This window comes from Triturus cristatus, chromosome 3_2, assembly GCF_964204655.1.
Source record: "Triturus cristatus chromosome 3_2, aTriCri1.1, whole genome shotgun sequence".
Lineage (NCBI taxonomy): Eukaryota > Metazoa > Chordata > Amphibia > Caudata > Salamandridae > Triturus > Triturus cristatus.
In genome coordinates, this window is record NC_140584.1 from 836,728,844 (window position 1) to 836,740,857 (window position 12,014).

General features: G+C 52.4%; 1 protein-coding gene across 2 annotated transcripts in view; it reads left to right on the forward strand.

The window, feature by feature from the left end:
• DPH1 (diphthamide biosynthesis 1) overlaps positions 1 to 12,014 on the forward strand; it is a 1,777,158-nt gene that overhangs the window by 1,249,182 nt on the left and 515,962 nt on the right. The gene's annotated exons all lie outside the window — the stretch shown is intronic.

Consider the following 12,014-nt stretch of genomic DNA (forward strand, 5'->3'; position numbering starts at 1 on the left):
TCAGCAACATCAAGTTGGCGATCGCGAGCATGGAAAATAAACCTCCCGGCGAGATTCCCAACGCGAGGAGGTCAGGTTTCTCATTGCGAGTGATCGCGTATGCTCGCGACCGCTCGCGATGAGAAACTACCAGTTCGCGTTGAGAAAGCTGCCGCTCGAGTAAAAATCTACTCGAGCAGCAGAAAACTACAGCTCGCACTGTGCAAGATGCCATTTTCAATGATTGCACAGTGCCGGTTGCTTGTCCGCACTGTGCAATCATTGAAAACGACATCTGGCACAGTGCGAACAAGGTACTACACAGTTCGCGAAGTGCTACGCGTAGCTCGTGTAGTGCGAACTGCACTTTGCGTAGCTTCGCGAAGTGCTACTTCGCAAACTACGCCCAGGGTTAGGCATTACTCTTCTTTTTCCTCCTGTTCCCTTTGTAATGCCTCAGTGGGACTTGGACTTGGTTCTTACATATCTTATGTGCGCTCCCTTTGAGCCGCTACATAACTGTCCTCTCAGGCTTCTGACTTTATAAACTGCCTTTCTGGTGGCCATCACCTCTGCGCGCAGGGTGAATGAGCTACAAGCTCTTTCTTCCAAGCCTCCCTTTCTAGCTGTCCATCCTGACAAGGTCGTCCTCAGAACTTGACCTCCCTTTCTTCCCAAGGTGGTTACTTCTTTCCACATTGGTCAAACCATCACTTTGCCCACCTTCTTTCTGCCTCCGCATCCTTCAAAGGAGGAAGAGAGGCTCCACCGTCTGGATCCAAAATGTGTGCTTTCCTTCATTTGGATCACACCAAACAATTCCGGGTGGATGGCCAGCTTTGTGTTGGCTATGTGGGTGCCAAGAAAAGTCGGGCCGTGCACAAACGGAACATCTCCAGGTGGGTCGTTCTGTGCATCAAAGCTTGCTATTCTTTGGCAAAGAAGGAGCCTGAAGTTGGACTGCACGCTCATTCCACCAGGGCGACAACAGCTACCACTGCTTTGAGATGGGGAGTTCCCCTTAATGACATCTGTCAGGCAGTTACATGGGCATCTCTGCACACGTTCACCAAACACTACTGCCTGGACAACCAAGTCCGGAGAGATGGCTTCTTCGGCTGTTCTGTTCTCCAGGACCTTCTTGTGTGAACTTAGTTCGCAGACCCACCTCCGGGGTTGGTAAAGCTGGGGTATCTATTGTAAGGTAAGGAATCTATAACTAACTGTTTCTTTCAGATGGAGAAGCTACTTACCTTCGGAAACGATATATCTGTAAGAAGCATAGGTTAGTTATAGATTCCTTACTTCCCCACTCATCCTCCCTGTTCAGCGAACTGACTTCTAGGGTTAACGACTTCCTTTCAGGGCCCTAGTTTTGTGCACTAGTGGTCAGTGTCTTGCATGGCTCTGCGCTTCTGGCGTGCAAAGTCGTGTACAGAACTGACGTCCGTGCACGAGGGCAGCGTCTATGTAGCTACCGTGACGTCATCCCAGCAACCACAACACCAACGACAAACGTGGCGTCGACCACCGCCTCCTTTTGACGCGCAGGGGTACTGCTGACGAAAAACTTTCCAGATCCAGTCTGACGCCTGGGGCGAATTCTAAGATAAGGAATCTATAACTAACCTATGTTTCTTACAGATATATCGTTCGGTAAGTAACTTTTTCTACGAAGCACTATTGCCATGGCAGTCAGATCTGTCGGAATGGGCAATTTGCCTGTTCGTTTTGCAGGAATATTTGATTCAAGCCATTCCATAGACCCAACACCTTGGGAGGTACTGATATGGTATTTATTCACAAAGTGAGGAATTTGCAGTTAGATGTAGCAATCAAAATAACAAGTTACTTACCTTTGGTAATGCTCTTTCTGGTGTATACTCTTTCACAGCACTGTAGTCAGGGAGAATACACACAAGAAGGTAGACCTTAGTGAATAGATTCCAGGTAGATCTTGGTGCTACTTGAGTGGAGAATGGACCACCAAAAAGGCATAAGTGCAAATCTGACCACTTACCTTCTCTCCGATACCCCACAAGCACAAAGCTTCTCAACTAGGTAGAGTGCATATGTCTGCCTACCTAGGCCAGTGGTTCTTAATCTGTGGTCTGGGGACCCCCGGGGGTCAAGAAGACTACTCGGTGTGTTCAAATGAAGAAAAATGTAATAAAGAAAATGTAAAACGTTCTGTAAATGTGAAGGGACTTCAAATTGGAGGCCAAAAATTAAGTTAGTATTCTCAGATTGATTCGTGGGAGCAGTGCAAGTGCATCAAACAGAAAATAGTGTGGACAATGTGTGGCCTCCATTAAATTTTGAAAATCTCCAACCTTTCTATTAAAATTAACATCTTCATGTTTTTTAATGTGTTTATTTGTCAATTATTCATTATTCGAAGATTTGTTTGATGAATGCTTTTTTCTGAAGTTTTAATGTGTTGTTTTGAGGTTCAAATTAATCAAAAATTCTTAGGCCTCGGCTTTGAGTCATGACTCATTGCAATAATATAGTCGGGTCTCTTGGTTCCAGTAATGATTACGTGGGAGTCACTGAAGTAAAAAGCTTAATAGCCACTGATAGAGGCTGTTTTCAGGGCTTAGCAGGGCAACTGAAATATTTTGAGTACAACCATAGAACCTAGTGGAAATCGTTTGTTAATATTTATATCTATTTAATTAACCTTAACTTAGTTCACGTAAAATGAGCTTAAAACCTGGGTAGGATCAAATAGGTAGACCCTTTTTTATGCTACTAGAATCTAGTATATTGTGGCTTTGGACTGTTGAATCCCCAATGCACCGCCATAGATTCTCATGTGAGGTGTGTATCTCTCTGGACAGCTTCAAGCAATATATTGTACTGAACTCCTTCTATGATAATATCAGCACATTCTATCCCTTGAGATGGTTTTCCCCACACAAACTTCACAACAGACCATCAAAGTGGTCCACAAAACCATGGAACATGGTCCAAACCCTAGAACAATTTTTTTGCAAATCTCTTGAATGGTTAAGGTTAGCTAGAAATCAGTTGTGTGTTTGTGGGGGGCAGCGGTCGTGCACGCACATGCATATTTGTGTGTGTGAAGAAATCGGTACCTGGGCACAACCACTACACCATATCCTATGAAATGGGTTTTGGCTACTCAACTAACATTCCCAAACAAATCAGTGAGGCACTGATGACCTAACTTTCTTTCACAGAGCAAGCTCCCAGCATCTCTGTAAGGAGGAGGCACATGCAGTCTTACCTTTGATACAGTCAAGGTGATTTATTTTCTGTCGGTACTGTGTACCCAAAACAATGGTGGGTTTCATTTTGGATTAATTTCATATTTAGACAGGACCACAACACAGAGTCTGTACTGCTGCAATCGTTGCTGACTCACTCCTCATATTTTACTCTGCCAACCCTTGCTTACTTTAATTCCTTTATCTCTTGGCTGACTTTGATACAGTTAACCAGCCATCTCTGATTAATATCTTGAAGAACGGATGGTCATTGGTGGGGTAATCCTTGACTGATTCTCTTCCTATCTGTTCAACTGTTCTCAAACAGTTAAAACTGGGAGATTTCTCTCCAGCAAAGTCAGCCTACAACAAAGGTTGCCTCAAGGATAGATCCTACCCTCAACTTTGTTTACTTATACCCTGAACCACTTGGAGCGATGCTCAGTAACTCCGGGACTCTTTAACGTCAGCGTGTGGATTATACAAAGACTTACATGAAGATTTAATTCCCGAACAACATCTTCCTACTCTCCAGAACTTTGTCCAGAATCCAATTGAAATTGAATTCCTTACAATCTTGTTTCTCGGCACACAGTACAATGTCTCCTCCCACCTGTGATGGCCAAGGGCAGAGAGGAGTGCATTTTGTAAATATCTGGCCCTCATTTGAAGCATAGTTAGTGGAAGGCCTGTCTTCTGGCCTGCAACCAGTGTGGAATACCTAAGATGGCAGCCTCAAGTACCTAGTGAGCATTACCCTTGTAACAGCCTGTCAGTTGGTATCCCTTAGCAGAGCTGTGGAGCAAATTGGGGCCACACGTGGTGAGCCCATCCCTTTTTAAGCTGACAATGGTGGACCTGCAGATGACTGGAGGCTCCCTTTTCTCACAATAGAAGCACCTAACATAGAGTTGAGCAACATGCCAGAGGTGCCTTTGTGACGGAGAATAAAAGGGGCCTTATTTCCATGGATGGAGGCCACCTCAGCATGGTTCATGGGTAGTGCAGGTCCCTGGGTATAAGGCCCCATGACTTGGGTCTTAACATGCACCCAGCAGTCAAAGGTATCTCACAAGCTAATGGACGGGGCGAGGACACGTTTGGGTGGCCCCACACCTAAACCAGCAACGTGTGAGATGCAGATAAATGAGGGCTCCATTCAACCACAAAGGCACCTATGGTACAGGAGGACACTTGAGGCCCATGGGAGGGAAGCCATTGCTGCAGGCTGATTTTGAGTCTGAGCGGGAACTTTGAGCCATGACTGAAACTGCCTAAGCGAAGGGAAGGGAACCCCGCTCTTGTAACCTTTCTTCAGACTTCTGCCCTAGCCTGGCTTAGGGCTTGGTGCACCCACCGAGAAGGCTTCTTTAACTCTCTAGCCAACATAGGCACAAAGAAGGAGCCAGAAGAAACATGAGTCAATGATATTGCAGTACTGCCTCCAGACTGTTGCCCGCATAATCCTAAAACTGTTTCCCACCCTGGACAATGAGGGTAAAGGGGTTCCGTTCCTGATTCTAATGCATCTTGGATGGATGTTTTTCCTCTCCTCTAATGAGGTGTAACAATCGCCAGCAGTCTCACCACCGATTATGCCCCTTGTCAGGAAAAAAACGGGAGTGTTTCCGCGTTTTCCCGATGTCAGGATTTCCCGAACTACAAATCCCTGCATGCACTGGGGCGCACCCGACGACCCTGTCTACATAAGCACTTCCGCAGGAAGCGGAAGGTGCTTGTCAATCCTAGAGCTTGTGGATGTTCGTGGCGGAAGGTGTTCCCCGCCGGATCCCAGCGAGAAGCATTTCTGCAGCCATCCCTGTGACGGGCCGAGTCCCGCGTTCCCGTGGAAACCAGCCCGATTCAGCGGCGAGCGAGACGCCGAGGTATGTGGGGAGGCAGATTCATCTGCATATCTGGTGAGCCACGAGTGTTGCTTCGTCAAGATACTTCAGCATTTCTGGTAAGCCACGAGTGTTGCTTCGTCAACACAACTTTATTGACACTGTGAGAGACATTGTAAATTCCCGGATTACTTGTTCCCCCTTTGCCTGGACTTGGTGGGGTCGGTGTAACGAAGACACGGACACTGAGTGCCTCATTGCCGTCCTGCCTAGCAATTGGAAAGTATCCTCGAAATCCCGAGGAAGGGATTACCATTTGGTTATTTTGAACTTTACTTTCGCTGTGACTGTGCACTTACGGAGGGCTCCCGCTTGGACCCATTCCGTCCTTGGCTTGTGGGGGTGAGAGAGTATCACTTCCCGAGGACCTAGTGCTTTCTAGTGACATTGAAGTTAAGGGGGAGCCAAAGCGAGAGTTCCGCAAGAAGAAAGGTAATTTCAGACATCTCCTTTCAGGCGGGTAGGCGTAGGTCCTGTGCCTTCACTACATTATAGAGAGAAGACTTCTGTTTACCGGTTCTCTCTCTCTCGTCCCATGTCTGCAGGTACTTATCTTCCCAGAGGAGATTACAGCCCCGACCTTCATCCTGGAGAGTTCCTATCCCTGGCCGCATCTGTTTGTTATCCACTTCCCTTTTTCCCACAGACCTGATCTCACGCAGTTAGGTTACCTTCCGCTGCTGGGGAGTAGGTTTTTGGGAGTCAGGGACCTTCTCATCTATCGTCTCTGCTGGATTCTACATTGCAGGTTAGTGGCGGGTTATTGGCTTGGGCGCTACTGACAACCTGGCTGACCTGACATGAGGTCCCCTTGCTCTCTCGGGGTTGAAGTTGCACCTTGTCCAGATAATCACTCCTGCAGAACCAGAGGCCTTATTTAGTGAGGGATAGCCTGAGGCCTAGTGGAACTGGACATTTGAGGAGATGACCACCCATCTACTCGTGCTGCTTGTGGGACAGCTCAACCCTGCAATACAAGTGGGCCGGCACTGATTGCGGTGTGCGATCAAAGACAAGTGCAATTGCAAATAGGCACAGCGCTGGCTACCCGGACTATGATACTATTACTTTCTGTGGTTGTATGATCAGCTTGTACATAATAGACTGAGTGGAGTTGTAACTGTAAGTCCCTATTAATTGCTCTTACCTGTTTTATAGGCACAGTTTCAGTGGTCTGCAGCCATAGTTAAGATTAAATAAGCAGTAGACAAAAATCTATTGAGGAGTCTCTCTTTTTGTCCCATTCCACTTACCCCCTCGCTGGTATTGGAGATAGATTTATATAGTTCATCTGTCTCTTAATAGTTGTGGTGGGAATTGTGGACCTATCTTCTGCTACTGTGGAAAATAACATTAGAGCTTGACAGATTGAAGTGCTTCCCTTCATTGAGAATAAAATTCCACTCAAGCAGAATGGCTGAAGGAATAGATTTAAAGACCTTAACTACCATTTTAGAGGGCATGCAAAAACAATTAAATGAGACAGTAGGAGGAGCCTAGCGCGCAACCAAGATGGCCGCGTAGGTGCGAGGCTCCCGAGGACCTCCGCAACCTCCTGCATAAATCCTGACTATATCCTGTCCTAGATGAGGGGACTGTGTTCGTGAGACCGAGCTGAGGTGCCACCCGTTTTCCGTTTCCAAATCGGACCTCGGACACCGGCGGGAGCATCGATTGAGGTTTGCGGCCTTCTCCACGCCGGCCCCCCGGATTGGAGTTGTGGGGCGATCCGGAGACAAAGTGAACAACAGCGGCGGGCGAGGCTGGGCGATTCGCGTACCCCACACTTTCACTTTCGCTTTCGCGCCCTCCTTGCTGCCAAGCGAGGTAGGGTCGCGAGGCGGCGTGCGGTGGTGTGACTTCATCGGGGTGCCCTGCCGGCCCGCCAGCTGTGATCCGCCCTTCGGAGCTGTGGTCGCCCTCCCCCGGAGCCCGTGAACCGGTCTGTCAGCCCTTTTCAAGGAGATTGGCACGATTTGGGGACTGGAGCCATGTCCACGAAACAAGATGGCGACCGGGCAAAGGTGAAATCGACCCGCCGTGGCGCAGCCCCTCAGTCTAACAACATGGACCGCTACACCCTCCAGAAGGGATCTCCAGAGGCGCCGCGTAGGTCCCCTGTTGGCCCGACTGATGCCCCTGCTTTGCCCGCGGATCTGACCCTCCGGGACGTCATGGGCGCCATCGCCGAGATGAAGGCCTCAGTGGACCAGCGCTTTGACACTCTGGCGCAAAAGATTGACTCGGTCCTCGTGGATGTGGGCCTGGTGAGGGCCGATCTGTCCAAGACGAATGACCGGGTCGACTCTTTGGCCCACACCACCTCGGGCCTCACAACGGACGTGGCGGCCCTCCAAAAGGAGGTGCGCCGACTGGGCCAGGCGAGCGCCCTGATGGATCGTCGACTGGAAGATTCCGAGGGTCGGGCCCGGAGGAACAATGTTCGCATTGTCGGGGTGCCGGAGGGACGTGAGGAGGAGGCGGTGGATCTGTTTGTGGAGGACCTGATCCTCGCCCGTCTCCAGCCCCGGGGGCTGAGTAAACTCTTCGCAGTGGAACGTGCCCACAGGGTCCCCGGAGGGAGACCTAAGATCGGAGCCCCTCCGAGGCCTCTCATTGCCCGGATCTTCAACTTTCGGGACAGAGACGCTATCCTGCAGACTTCTAGGCAACAAGGACCGGTCAGACTCGACAATATGGACGTAAACTTCTATCCTGATTTTACTCCGGCGGTTCAGAAGCAGAGACTGAGTTTTCTCGGAGTCAAACGTCGCCTACGGGACCTGAACCTCAAGTATGCGATGCTTTTTCCAGCGAAGTTGAGGGTAGAGGTGGATGGCCGCACGCACTTTTTTGATCGTCCCGAGGCGGCCGGGGACTGGTTGGACACTTTGCCCGGGGACCGGGGCTGGGGGGGTGGGGGGGGCGCGGTTGGTGGGGAGGGCTTGCCGGATCAGGACTGAGGGACTAATAGTAGGCCTTGCTCTGGACAACATTATTGTTATCATTGACTGATTGTGTAAGTTCCCCTCCCGTGGAGGTCGTACGGGGACTCTTGGGGGCTTTCCCTCCTCCTCTGGGGGACTAGTTAGTGTTTTCATCTATGGGGCGACAGGCACACTGCACTTTGGGGGGGGCTGTTCGGGCTCATGCAGGAGTGCAGGGAGGGGGGAGTTCTGTTGGGACGGGTGGGTTGGGGTGGGGTGTTGTTCGTTTTTACCGCAAGGCAAACCCTTTACTGTATTGGTGTTTTTGAGGTGCTCTCGGGGGGACGAATGATGGCTTCTGTATGTGATGGGGGGTAGGGACTTGACTTTGTTGTCTTGGAACGTTAATGGACTGGGGGATAGGATTAAGCGAGGTGTGGTCCTGCAGTATCTGAAACGAATTTCGCCAGATGTGGTCTTTCTGCAGGAGACACACCTTATTGGTAATTCCTTCTTTGCCATGAATCGGCGTGGCTATCGTTTGGTGGCCCACTCGGGCTTCACGTCTGGCTCGCGGGGGGTGGGCATCATGGTTAAGAACTCGCTCCCGCTGGAAATAGATGAGGTGCGCCATGATGAGAGGGGACGCTACATTGCCTTGGTGGGGAGAATGGAGGGCAAAGTGGTTCTCTTTGTTTCAGTGTATGTCCCACCGGGGCTACAGTCTACCACTTTTGCGGACCTGGGGCGCCTCCTCCTTGACCTTCCGGGGGGGCTTCTGGTGGTTGGGGGGGATTTCAATGCGGTGGTTTCTGGGACTATGGATCGTCACCCCCCTAGGGACCTCCCCCGGGCGCAGGCGTGGCTGTCCGGCCTTTTAGATACATTGGGATTGGTGGACTGCTGGCGCTTAAAACATCCCACGCAGCTGCAATACACCTTCCATTCGGGTGCCCATGGTAGCCTCTCACGGCTTGATCATATCCTTGTCCCTGCGGCCTATGCTGGGAGGGTGGGAGAGGTGCGCCATCTGGCGCGGGGTATTTCAGATCACTCCCCGCTCCTGTTGCACTTCGGTGTCCTCCCGAGGGGGGAGGGCAGGGTAGCTCCAATTAATGCCTGGTATCTGCGCGACCCCACTATTCGCGCTGACTTGATTAAATCCTTGCAGCGGTATTTCGAGGAGAATGTGGGGTCTGTCCCTTCGGCTATCTCCCTTTGGGAGGCCTTCAAGACAGTTATTAGGGGGGAGGCCCTCTCCGTCATATCCCATGCCGGGAGGCGCGAGCAGGAGGAGGTGACCCGAGTGGAGGCCGAAATTACTGAACTAGAGGGTGATTTGGGGAGTGGGGTGACGGATGCTGCACTGCATGTTCTACACCTTAAGCAAGCGGCCTATAGGGCCCTCGTCACGGAGGCAGCCAGGGGCCTCAGTAGAGAGCAACAGGGGCGACTGTATGATGTGGGTGATAAGGCTGGTAAATTGATTGCGTGGTTGGATAAAAAGGAGAGAGCGAGTTGTGTGGTTCCGCTGATTGAGAGGATGGATGGTGTACGTGTCACCGAGCCAGAAGACATTGTTTCTCGCTTCGCGGATTATTTCCGCGAGGTGTATTCCCCGGTCTCCCCCTGCTCGGAGGCGGATTCTCATGCCCTGCTTCGAGATATCGCGCTGCCCTCCCTTTCGGTGGAGGACAGGGAGTCGTTGGATGCTGCTCCTACCTCGGACGAAATTGCCCTCGCTATACGCTCGGTTGCATCTGGCAAGGCCATGGGCCCGAACGGCATCCCTATCGAGTTGTATAAGCTGCGACCGGACGTACTGGCACCCCACCTCCGCGCGATGTTCCTTGCGGCCCACTCGCGGGGCTCCCTCCCGCCGGACCAACGTCTGGCTACAATCGTGGTGATCCACAAGGAGGGGAAACCCCGAGACCGGGTTACCTCCTATCGGCCTATCTCGCTCTTGAATGCGGAGCCCAAAATCCTTGCCAAGGTGCTTGCCAACCGGCTGGTCGGCGTGGTGGGCGAGTTGGTCCACCAAGACCAGTCTGGCTTTATCCCCCATCGCAACACGGCCCTCAATCTGCGGCGCTTGCACGGGGTGCTCGCGCGTGTTCCGTTTGTGCGGGAGCCGGCCATCTTGGCGTCCTTAGACGCCACCATGGCGTTTGACACGCTCGAATGGCCATACATTTGGGCGATGCTGGCGAAATTTGGTTTTGGACCGGGATTCATCAGCTGGGTCAAATTGTTGTACTCGGGCCCGTTAGCGCAGGTGGTAGTGAATGGGCGAGTCTCGGCCCCGTTCGCGCTGGGACGGGGCACGCGACAGGGTTGCCCCTTGTCGCCGCTCCTGTTTGCATTGGCCTTGGAACCCCTGGCGGAGTGGTTGCGGTGGCACCCTTCCATCCGTGGTCTCCGTTGGACCCCTGAGTATGAGGACCGCGTGTCCCTCTATGCTGATGATATCCTTTTGTACCTAGCCTCCCCGCGCAAATCCCTGATTGTCCTGGTTGATGTCCTGCGCTCCTTTGGCCGTAACTCAGGCCTTGTCATCAACTGGGCTAAATCATGTGTCTATGTGCTTTCCGGGGAGGCTCCCGTCCTCCCGCGGGGATGTCCGATCCAGATTGCCTCGCAGGGGTTTCGGTACCTGGGTGTCTATATCACGCTGGACCCGGCGGCCCGCTACGAGCGAAACTTGCTTCCCCCCCTCCAGCGCTTGAAGGAGGACGTCGCGCGCTGGCGGCACCTGCCGCTTTCGCCGCTCGGCCGGGCGGCATTGTTTAAGATGATGTCGTTGCCGCGCTTCCTGTACGCTCTCCAGAACACTATGGACCTAGTCCCGGCGCGCTACTTCCGTGAGGTGGAGAGTCTACAGCGCCGCCTGTTCTGGGACGGGAGGCCGCGTATAGCCCTGGCGAAGTTGACGCTCCCGTGGTACGACGGGGGGATTGCCCTCCCGGACATTAAGCGGTATTACTGGGCCTCCCAGCTAGCTGCAATTAATCACGGCCTCTATGGGCCCGCCTTGAACCCGGCATTTGAAATGGACAAGATGCTCCTGCCCGGTGGCGACTACAATCGAGCACTCTACTCTGGCGCGCCGGACCCCCGCTTGACGGGGCCCACGCGTGTCATGGTGCGGGTGTGGCACGCGGCCAATGCAGCTATGGGGTGGAAGGACCGTTTGACCCGGGCGTCGCCGTTGTATGCGCCTCAGCGGTTGGGCTCCCTGTGGACCTCGAAGGGCTTTGAGAAGTGGGACACGATTGGCATCAGTAAAGTGGGGGACCTCTGGACGAGAGGGGGATTTAAAACATTCGAGACGCTGCAGACGGAGTTTCAGCTGCAGGGCAGTGAATACTTTCGGTACTTGCAGGTCCGTCATGCGCTGGGCTCCGTCTTCCCAGACGCCGCCTCCATCCCGGAGTCTTCCCCCCTGGAGGATAGAGTGCTGGATGGCCACGTTCCGGATAGCACGATCTCCCTCATTTACAAAAAATTGATTAATGACCGCTCGGGCCTGCTGACCGGCCTCCGTGAGGCTTGGGTTGCCGACGGGCTGGAGTTGGACGACGAGGACTGGATTTCCGCGGTGGCCTCTCCGAAGGAGGTGGCCATACCGGCTCGCCTTCGCTTCGTCCAGCTTAAGATACTCCACCGGGTTTACATGACGGGGCCAAGGCTTCTGCGTATGGGTTATGCTGAGGATGGGTTGTGTAAGCGTGGGTGTGGTGCTTTGGCGACTTTTTTGCATATTTTGTGGGAATGCCCGAAGGTGGAGCGATTCTGGCGTGGTGTGCATGAGGTCCTGCGTCTGGTTACGCATGTCTCACTGTTGCCTGAAGCGAGGAGATGCTTGCTGAATGTGTGGGAACCAACTGATTACTCGGTTCCGCAGACGCGATGGGTGACTCTGGGATATATGATAGCTAAGCGTGACATCGCTCAACTGTGGGGATCCC